The sequence below is a fragment of the Mus musculus genome, chromosome X (genome assembly GCF_000001635.26).
Source record: "Mus musculus strain C57BL/6J chromosome X, GRCm38.p6 C57BL/6J".
Taxonomy (NCBI): Eukaryota; Metazoa; Chordata; class Mammalia; order Rodentia; family Muridae; genus Mus; species Mus musculus.
The window spans coordinates 32,314,345-32,323,497 of NC_000086.7; the positions used below are offsets into that span (position 1 = coordinate 32,314,345).

A 9,153-nucleotide genomic window follows, 5' to 3' on the forward strand; every position below is an offset into this window, starting at 1 on the left:
TTTCTAGTTGGACTGCCTTGTTTGGCCTTAGTAGGAGAGGATGCACATAGCCTCCCAGAGACTTGAAGTGCCAGGATAGAGGGATATGCAATGGGCCCCCAGTCACTCAGAGGAGAAAGGGAAGTGGGAGAATTGTGGGAGGGAAGGAGGGACAAAGAAGGTAAGTAGGGAGAAGGAAGTAAAGTGAATACTTGAAAAATAAATAAAATTAAAATTAAAAAAAGTCAAATTGGATGCTAAATACAACAAAACACTAATGCCAAAAATACCGATCTAAGCTAGCAGAAATGGGTCTGTGAAAGAGGAACTGCTGGTGTTGGTTTAGCAAAAACACATGATATAGAAAAGAAGACTACAGCTGCCCTGGTGAGGTGTGCTGGTCTTTTGTCATTTTTGATGCAATGAACTTATTGAGTCAATGCTTGGTAGGCAGTGAGCATCAACAAGATTTGACACCTTCTTTCAATGTCTGGAAGACACTTGCTTCTTCCATGTGTGGCTTTCAGAAGAACTCAGCAGCAGGAACAAGAAACGTTCTTCTTTTGTGAGGCAATAACAAAGTTTGCTAAAGGAGGGAAGAAAACACACAGTCCTCAGAGTGGTTTGGAAGCATAGGAAAGGAAAACAAAGAAAGCATGAGGACAGAGACTCACGGCCTGGACTTCACATAAATATATATATGGCAGAGCACTGAGGCACTTGGCTGGCATTGACAAGTCTTCTTCGCAGGAAGCAAACCTTTCCAATCAGCAGTATACAGTCAAAGGAATTAGTTGGACAAAGCCACGGTTCACAGCCATAACCCTTTTGTATTTATAGTCCCCTTCCCTAAAGAGAGATATAACTTTATTTTTTTAAGAGCCTGATTAATAAATACCTTAACCGCCCTATTAGACCACCACCCAGCAGTGGTAGCAGAAAAGAAAGGATACAGGGGAAGTGCACCTGTTTAGGAATAGTTCTTTGGAGCAACTTCCATCTATATTTTCTGGAAATCAGTAGTTCAGTTCACAGGTCAGCAAGTGCACCTCAGTCTACTCCCAAACACTTCATGGATAAACCAGCAGTCCAGTTCTATAGAGTTGGGCTAGCAAACCTGAATCAGTATCAGTGACACTAATTAGAAGAGAGAGCCAGGCTTCACCTTGGCATGAGTCAGCAAGAGGTACCAGGACCAAGAGAACCCCAAGGAAAGTTCCCCACTGTGCCTCTCTCAAGAAAATACCATCAGCAAGTCACAAGATCAATAAGTGTTTAGCTATGTAAGTAAGCCTAGTTAAGCCACCTTCCCTGTCCATCTAGCCCTTCTTATAATTCCTCCAAACATCACATGTCTATGGGCCTTGCCACAGCATGTTTCTTTTCTCAGCATGAGTCTCCCTCAGCTGACATAACTGTGACCATCAGTTGGAGTCCTCAGAAGTGGTAAGAAGCCAAAGGACACCACCAGAAGTTCTCCAGTGAGTTTCTCCCCATAGAATCCCAACAAACAAAGTCTAACTACAAAATGTAAGGCAGACCAACACACATATTTCATTAGTGAAGAGTCCCTCATCACACATCATTCTTTCATGTGCTTGTTTAGCAGAACATCCTTTCACCTGTGTCAGCTTCAGTAAAATGTTCTTTCATTTGTTTGCCTTAGACAAACACCATGCAATACAACTGACTGTCCAAAGAACCCATAAGTTTCCATTTCAGAGAGGTACACACATTTCCTTCAGGGTTAGCTCTCAGTTTTAGAAGAAAGGGAAAACTTGTTTTAATAAAAGGTACCTAGAATGTGTCAGGAACTATAGGTTTTGTAGGGAGTCTAACCAGAAAGGGCAGCTTCCCTTTGCCTGGGCAAGGAATGGAGCCACCTGTGGCTTCAGGCAGCTGTGACAGAACATGAACAGGCAAGTTCACTCTATATCATGGAGACTTGAGGCACAATCAGCAAACGTCCCCTCTCCCCCAGGAAGGCAAGGACAATTCCAGCAGCAAAAGGACAGTGACAAGACTGCTATTCCTGGATCCAGTAAGGGACCATTTCCCAGAAAAAAGTACTTGTCCTTTGCCCAGAGCAAGCTAGGAACTCTTACTAGCTTTTTCAGGCTGCTGGCTATCACAGACTCTGAAAAAAGAAAGGCCTGAGATATATTCAATGTTGATTTGTGTTTGAAACTGTCCAAGTAGTCCCTGTTGAAATGGCCTTTAGTGTCCCTTCAGTGCACCTGCATGCCCTCACAAGGCCATTTTTTCCCTGGGCCTTCGTGCTCCCCCACACCCCAAACCTACCCACCATGCTACCTTATCTCTCACCACCCAGAGACAGCCTTTCTTCTTGGAATTGCTTCTCCCAGGGTTACCTCTTTAATGTCTCCATCACTAGGTATGCATCGGTCCTTCTGGATTCCCAGGTCCTTTAGCCTCTCCTCAGGGTCCTCTCTGATTGGCTCACCCTGCCCACCCTTGCTGTATACCTCTTTACACTGCTGTGTGTATCCTTCTTCCTGAATTCCTTAGTTTTCCTGAAGGCCAGAAGGTGCCACCATGCCTCACCCTGCTTCCACACCTCTTCCCAATTTATATTTCTTTCTTCACTCTATTCCTCTTCCAGGGAGCCTCTCTCTGCCACCCCTCTCTCTTTGGCTTCCTTCCACCTCTCTTTGGACAGTCATATCATTCTGCCCCCTCCTCCACCGCCCATCTCCAGTTCCTTCTCCTCTCCCCCACCAAGACCAGACCAGATAAGTCCCATTCCATTTTTAGATGACTGCTTATGATACTAGCCCACTTTTCTCACAGGCTTAATTGACAGCTGCTCCATCCGTCCATTTTCTACTCACCAAACACACCCAGCAGAGTGCTTCAGACAGCATGCCATACCCACAGAAGCCTGCATTCTTCAGGACAACTGGTATGTTTGCATTGAGCCCAGGACACACTCTAGAGCAGCAACCTGAGCCCATCTGGAAATTACAACTTCAACTTTATTTCCAAAGAAATTAACTTTATTTCTGTAGTTGTGATAATGCAGTAACAAATGGTTAGAAGTGTTTTACCAGGTCATAGAGATGGATATGGAAATCATCTTCAAACTTGATGAAGTACAGTAGGCTTGGCTTCAACCTGGTGAATGACCATTCTGACCATCCTGGAGCGGTCATCTTTGGTGTATTCCACGTGTTTTCCTATCAGGCCATCCACAAGCTCCAGGTCGATGTCTAAAGGAGGGAGATCACTGAACACCTCCACAATAAGGAGGTCACCCTCTTTATAATCATCCAGAAGCTGGTACATGTATAATACAGGATCTTTCTCATAAGTAATATAAAAGTTGCTATCCAAGATAGACACTTGTCCCAGGACCATCCCCCTCCACTCGTCCTTAGAGCCATGCTCACCCTCAAATAGATGATTAACTGCTTTGCCAATTATGACATCAGCAAGGCTGGCATCAGTGACTCGAGATGATGCCACTTTGTCGGAAAGAACCTTTAGGTACAATACCCTCTTATCTGTGTGAAATTCCAGCCCATACATGCAGTCAATCCCATTATATTTCTCCAGGTACAGGGAGGGGTTTATAGGCACCTGATCCAGCACAGTCCCTTTCCACTGTGTGATAGGCTCATCTCCTTCTTTCCTCTCATGAGAAATTCTGCAGCCCACAATGTTCCTTTGGGGCAGGGCTGGAGATCTGCTCCTCTGCCTCTTCCAACCAGCTCTTTTCTTGGTCAGTTTTGAACTTTCCATGTCCTGTTATGCAGCTTTCCTGCCCTTCTGCTTCCTGGGTCCTGGAGGGCTCCAAGGCTGCAGTGTGAAAGGGGGAGACACACTTGACTATGGGGGTAAATGATGAACTTTTCCCAGTGAGTGCCTCCATGCTTTTTGCTGGTTCCTAACTGCTATTGCCAAGAACCTGAGGATGAAGCTTGAAACCTGCCCTGGCACCTGGTTGTGTGGTGCTGTCTCTGCGGTTCCCTAGGGCCCCTGTGAAGAAGTACTAGAGAGTGGCAAAGCTGTTGTCTGGTGTCCAATAGAATCAGGAATTCCCCAAAAGGGGAACAAGAGACTCTCCTCAGTGACTGGCTGTTCTTTTCCCAGATACTAGGTGCTCTGCTGAGTCTAGAGCCCTGCCCCCATAGGATAGTTGCAAATCTGTTTGGAAGTCAGGAAGAGCTGTAAAGTGCCTCTCCTCCCTCCATTTTAGTGTCCTAGCTTCCCTGCCTCCTGCCCCCAGTCCCCTCTGTTTTCCCTGGCTGCTTCCAGGTACCCACCTCCGGGCTCCACCTTCTTCTTTCCAGAACCTCAGTCTGGCTCTGAAGGACATGCCCAGTTTCGGGTGCTCACTGCAGATCCCCCCTCCCAACTCTTCCCCTGGGCGGGGGTTCCCACTGCTACTTTGTTTCTCCTGAGGGGCTCAGTCCCATCCCCCTCCACCACCACTACTGCTCCAGGACGCCCACCTTTTAGCCTGCCCTTTCTAGTGTCCTACTGCCAGAGATAGTGGCTGCCAGAGGGGCTCCGGACACCTTGTGGCCACTTCTGCTAAAAGCCTGAGGAGAGGTGAAGGAGTCCAGCCCAGGGAGAGCTTGCCAGAGGTGAGAAGCTCTTACATGCATTCGCGACCGGCCAGGAAAGACGCAGCAAACCAGAATCTTCTGCGGCAATACTTTATTGCTTACATCTTCAGGAGCAAGAGTGCAAGAGAGCAAGAGCTCTATTGCTTACATCTTTAGGAGCCAGAGCGCAAGAGCGCAAGAGAGAGAGTGCAAGAGCAAAAGCAAGAGTGCAAGAGAGAGAATGGCGAAACCCCGTCCCTTTTTAAGGAGAATTATTCTCCACCTAGGACGTATTACTCCCTGATTGGCTGCAGCCCATCGGCCGAGTTGTCGTCACGGGGAAGGCAGAGCACATGGGGTGGAAAACTACCCTTGGCACATGCGCAGATTATTTGTTTACCACTTAGAACACAGGATGTCAGCGCCATCTTGCAAAGGCGAATGTGAGGGCAGCTTCCTACATATCCCCCTTTTCTTTTAATAAGAGCAATAGGCCACCCATATTAATGAGAGTGGAGATAGAGGTCAAATCCCCAGTGTGCAGGTAAAGGAGACGTACACATAACCTCCTCCCAGGCTCATCACCCAGAGGGGTCCTGGTCTGGTCCCGTGTCATTTTTCCAGGGGAGAAGGACACTTTGGACAATCACCCTTCTTGAAAGATGACATGTCTCCCTAGAATAGGCTCATATATGCCGCAGAGCCCTTCTACTGCAGTGCTTAGCCGTGCAACTCTCTCGGGCTGCTGAAGCACACTCACTCTATCCCGTGCAATGAGACTAGCCTCGTGGGGTGCAAGAGCTGAATGGCCAGCGACCTATTGCTTAAGCATAGATATATCAGGGGAAGCACCATGTACTAGAGCTGCAAGTGCCTGGGCAATAACCACCTTGTCTCTCCTAGTTTGTGCCTTAAGCTTACAGACCAACCAAAGAAGCAACACTAATCCACAGCAAAGTGTATCTCCAAATAATCCCACCCATACCCATTCTTTAAAGAAGGAAAATGCTGAGGAGATCCAATTGGGTAATCCTTTGATCAGGGACAGGTCCAAGCGCATGGAGTTGACCTGAATGATGGCAAGTCTCAATTCACGAAGGGTCTGTTCAAATTCAGCCGTCCAATTCTGTAACATATACTGAGAAAGACTTTTTGACAAATTAGCTGCCCTAGTAAATTTTTCATACTGAATGGAAGTAACGGACAATCCCGGAAACTTTTGTTCACATCCCAGCTGAGCTATTTGCCATAATACATCTAGTTGTTCCTGGACAAGATCTATGCGTTGATTCATTTCTGCCCATGGAGCATTTTTGGGATTGGAGGATGGCGGCCACTAAGCCTGCATTGGTGAGAGGTCCCCCAAGCTCCCGACAAACCCTGAGCCAGTCTTGTAAACCTTTGTTCTTTCTTGGGGCTATGGCCGCTCTGCACTCCTGTGTGGCTTGCTCATAAATGAGCTGTTCTACCAGAGGTGCGGCTTGCTCTGAATCTCCAAAATTACGCTCTGCTGCCTCTGTCATTCTGGCCACAAAATCTGAGAAGGACTCCTGAGGTCCCTGGACGATCTTTGTTAGTTGTCCAGTGGCCTCACCTGCTCGGGAGAGCGCCTTCCAGGCCCTAATAGCCGTGGAGGAAATTTGGGCATAAGCTCCCCAGTGGTAGTTTGTTTGATCAGCAGTATAAGCTCCCTGACCCGTTAACAAGTCAAAAGTCCAATCTCTCTGCTCTGGAGTCAAAGCAGCGTTTGCTCGGGCCTGCGCTTATGCAGCCTCTTGCCATAGAGCTCTCCATTCCATATATTTGCCCATACTAGGGAGAGCGGCTTTTACAATCATTTGCCAGTCGGCAGGAGTTAGTGCCATGCCGGCAAGCCTGTCTAACTGCACCAAGGTAAAATTAGCATTGGTTCCATATTTACGGACCGACTCGGCAAGCTCTTTAATCTGCACATATTCTACCGGAGCGTGGACACGCCCACCCTCGGCTCCTTCAAAGACCGGAAATGCCTGTTGTATTTTCCTTTGTTCCTCCTTTGGAATGAACGAGTCTGCGCATTGCCTCTCTACACAGGGCTGACGCACTACGCAGGGCGAGGGCTCCGCATAGGGCGGAAGTGCACTATGACCTTGAAGCCGACTGCCCAGAGGCTGAGCAGCATGCTGGCCTTCGCCAGCCGCTTTTGGCTTTTTCCTTAACTGATTAGCTAGCATTTTATCTGGCTGGTACCCTTTTCTCTCATAATGAGCTGCTTCCTCCTCCAAGTCTGTTTCTTCAGAGGAGAAATCTTCATCTGCTTCAGAGCTACTAAGAGCTGGCTCCTTGAGCTCATCTAGTGATGAGTATAGGCTCCTTCTCCTAGAGACCTCCGCTAATTGATCTTTTTTTTTCTTTTTTCTTTTCCTTCCTTCTAATCTCTCCCCAGGTATTCTTACCTGACCTAAACTTTTCCTCGGGTTCAAGACCCGTGGAAAGGCCTGTATACTTATTTTGTGAACCATATTTTCTCTTTGCTCCTACTCTCTCTCCCCGCTTTACTTCTGATAGATTGCCCTTAATTTCCTCCAGAATTTTCAGCCCTGCCTTAACCGCTTGATAACATGTGAAAAGGAACAAAAAGGCTCCTAACACTAGAAAAAGTTCAAGGCCAAACATACCTTTTAAAGCTATTTCCCAATTTACTTCTGATAGACTGTCTTGAATTTCGTTAGAAAGTTCAAGACCAGACTTACCTTGTAAAGCTATTTCCTGCTTTACTTCTGATAGACTGTCTTGAATTTCGTTAGAAAGTTCAAGACCAGACTTACCTTGTAAAGCTATACTTACGGGTACCCTGTTCCCCAGCTGAAGAGTTCTGAATTCACGCAGTTGAATCCTTCTCAACAGTCTGTGTTGTGGGAACACTTCATTACCACGTTCCCCAGCTGAAGAGTTCTGAATTCAGGCTGGATCCTTCTCAACAGTCTGTTTTATGGGAACACTTCATTACCATGACCCGCAGTTCTGGTTCCAGAATGAGGGATCTTCCTTGCGCCGGTGATGGTAACCGTCCTGGGTTTTCTCATCCCAGGATTTCTCGTCCCGGGTTTTCTCATCCCGGGTTTTCTCATCCCGGGTTTCAGCACCAACTCTTACACGCATTCGCGACCGGCCAGGAAAGACGCAGCAAACCAGAATCTTCTGCGGCAAAACTTTATTGCTTACATCTTCAGGAGCAAGAGTGCAAGAGAGCAAGAGCTCTATTGCTTACATCTTTAGGAGCCAGAGCGCAAGAGCGCAAGAGAGAGAGTGCAAGAGCAAAAGCAAGAGTGCAAGAGAGAGAATGGCGAAACCCCGTCCCTTTTTAAGGAGAATTATTCTCCGCCTAGGACGTATTACTCCCTGATTGGCTGCAGCCCATCGGCCGAGGTGTCGTCACGGGGAAGGCAGAGCACATGGGGTGGAAAACTACCCTTGGCACATGCGCAGATTATTTGCTTACCACTTAGAACACAGGATGTCAGCGCCATCTTGCAACGGCGAATGTGAGGGCAGCTTCCTACAAGAAGGAAAGATCCTCCTGCTGCAGGAGGCAAGAGTTTTGTGAGCCCGTGACTGGGCAGGTGAAGTGTCTGTTGCTGGTGTCCTGGTGCTGCTGGTGTGCTCCCGGGTCCTTCAGCTTAGCTCTCTGGAGGCCAAGATCCTTTGCCACCTTGAGATTCAGCCAAAGGCTTCAGCAATAATAGTTCCCTCCCCTTTCCCAGAGACCAGCTTCCTCCCTGCAAAGAGTCCCCTCCCTACTACCTATCCCCTTCCACTGTTTTAGAGTTCTGTTCCACTAGAACAGAACTCAGGGTGATCAATTCGTTCTGGCTTCATGGTCTTTGCAAAACCGTTTTTTAACCTGGCCCGGAATCCTCCATTTTTTTCTGCGATATTTATATCCTTTGGTTAATTTCTTTAGTTTAAATCCTTTCATGTTGGGAGTTATTAAGACAACTCTATTGTCTTGATCTCTGAATTGGGCCTCTCCCCCCAAGAAGAAAAGGGGGTCAAAGCGGGCCACCGATGCACCATTCTGAGAACAACCACAGAATATTCCAGCCCTAATTCAGTGTCAGATGGCCTGACCACAAGATGTAACCTGATACCACCAAGTTCCTGCTTCACCTTGTAGCTGCCAAAAGAAAAATTTCCACTGCCCCACCTCTCCTGCTGAGAAGTACTTCCTCTTTTGCTTGTGCATTTCCACTGCCCCATTCCTCCTGCTGAGAAGTACTTCCCCTTTTGCTTGTGCATTTAAGCCTTGCTGAATACAGAGAGACCTTGATGCTACTCAGACTGCTTCCATGTCGTTCTTGTACTTGGTTTCCGTCTCTCTCTCTCCCCCCATTTGGTTCTTAGGAGAAGGTCCCCTCGAGACCCTCGAATAACTGGACCTGCTGGACGGGTCACTTTCAGTGACCCTTTCATCTGCTTTTCATCTTTCAGGAATTTGTTTTAAAAACACAACACACCTAGCCCCCAATACACTGATAAAATTGTTCTGTGTACCCGAATTCCCTTTTCTTTCCTTTGGAGAAACTTTGAAGGGAGAAATGTGCTAGCACTTTGTTTGCCATTT

The 9,153-nt window shown here is 47.3% G+C and overlaps 1 pseudogene; it reads right to left on the bottom strand.

The window, feature by feature from the left end:
* Nucleotides 1–3,032: 3,032 nt before the first annotated feature.
* Gm7022 lies at nucleotides 3,033–3,741 on the bottom strand (annotated as a pseudogene).
* Between the last annotated feature and the right edge of the window lie 5,412 nt (nucleotides 3,742–9,153).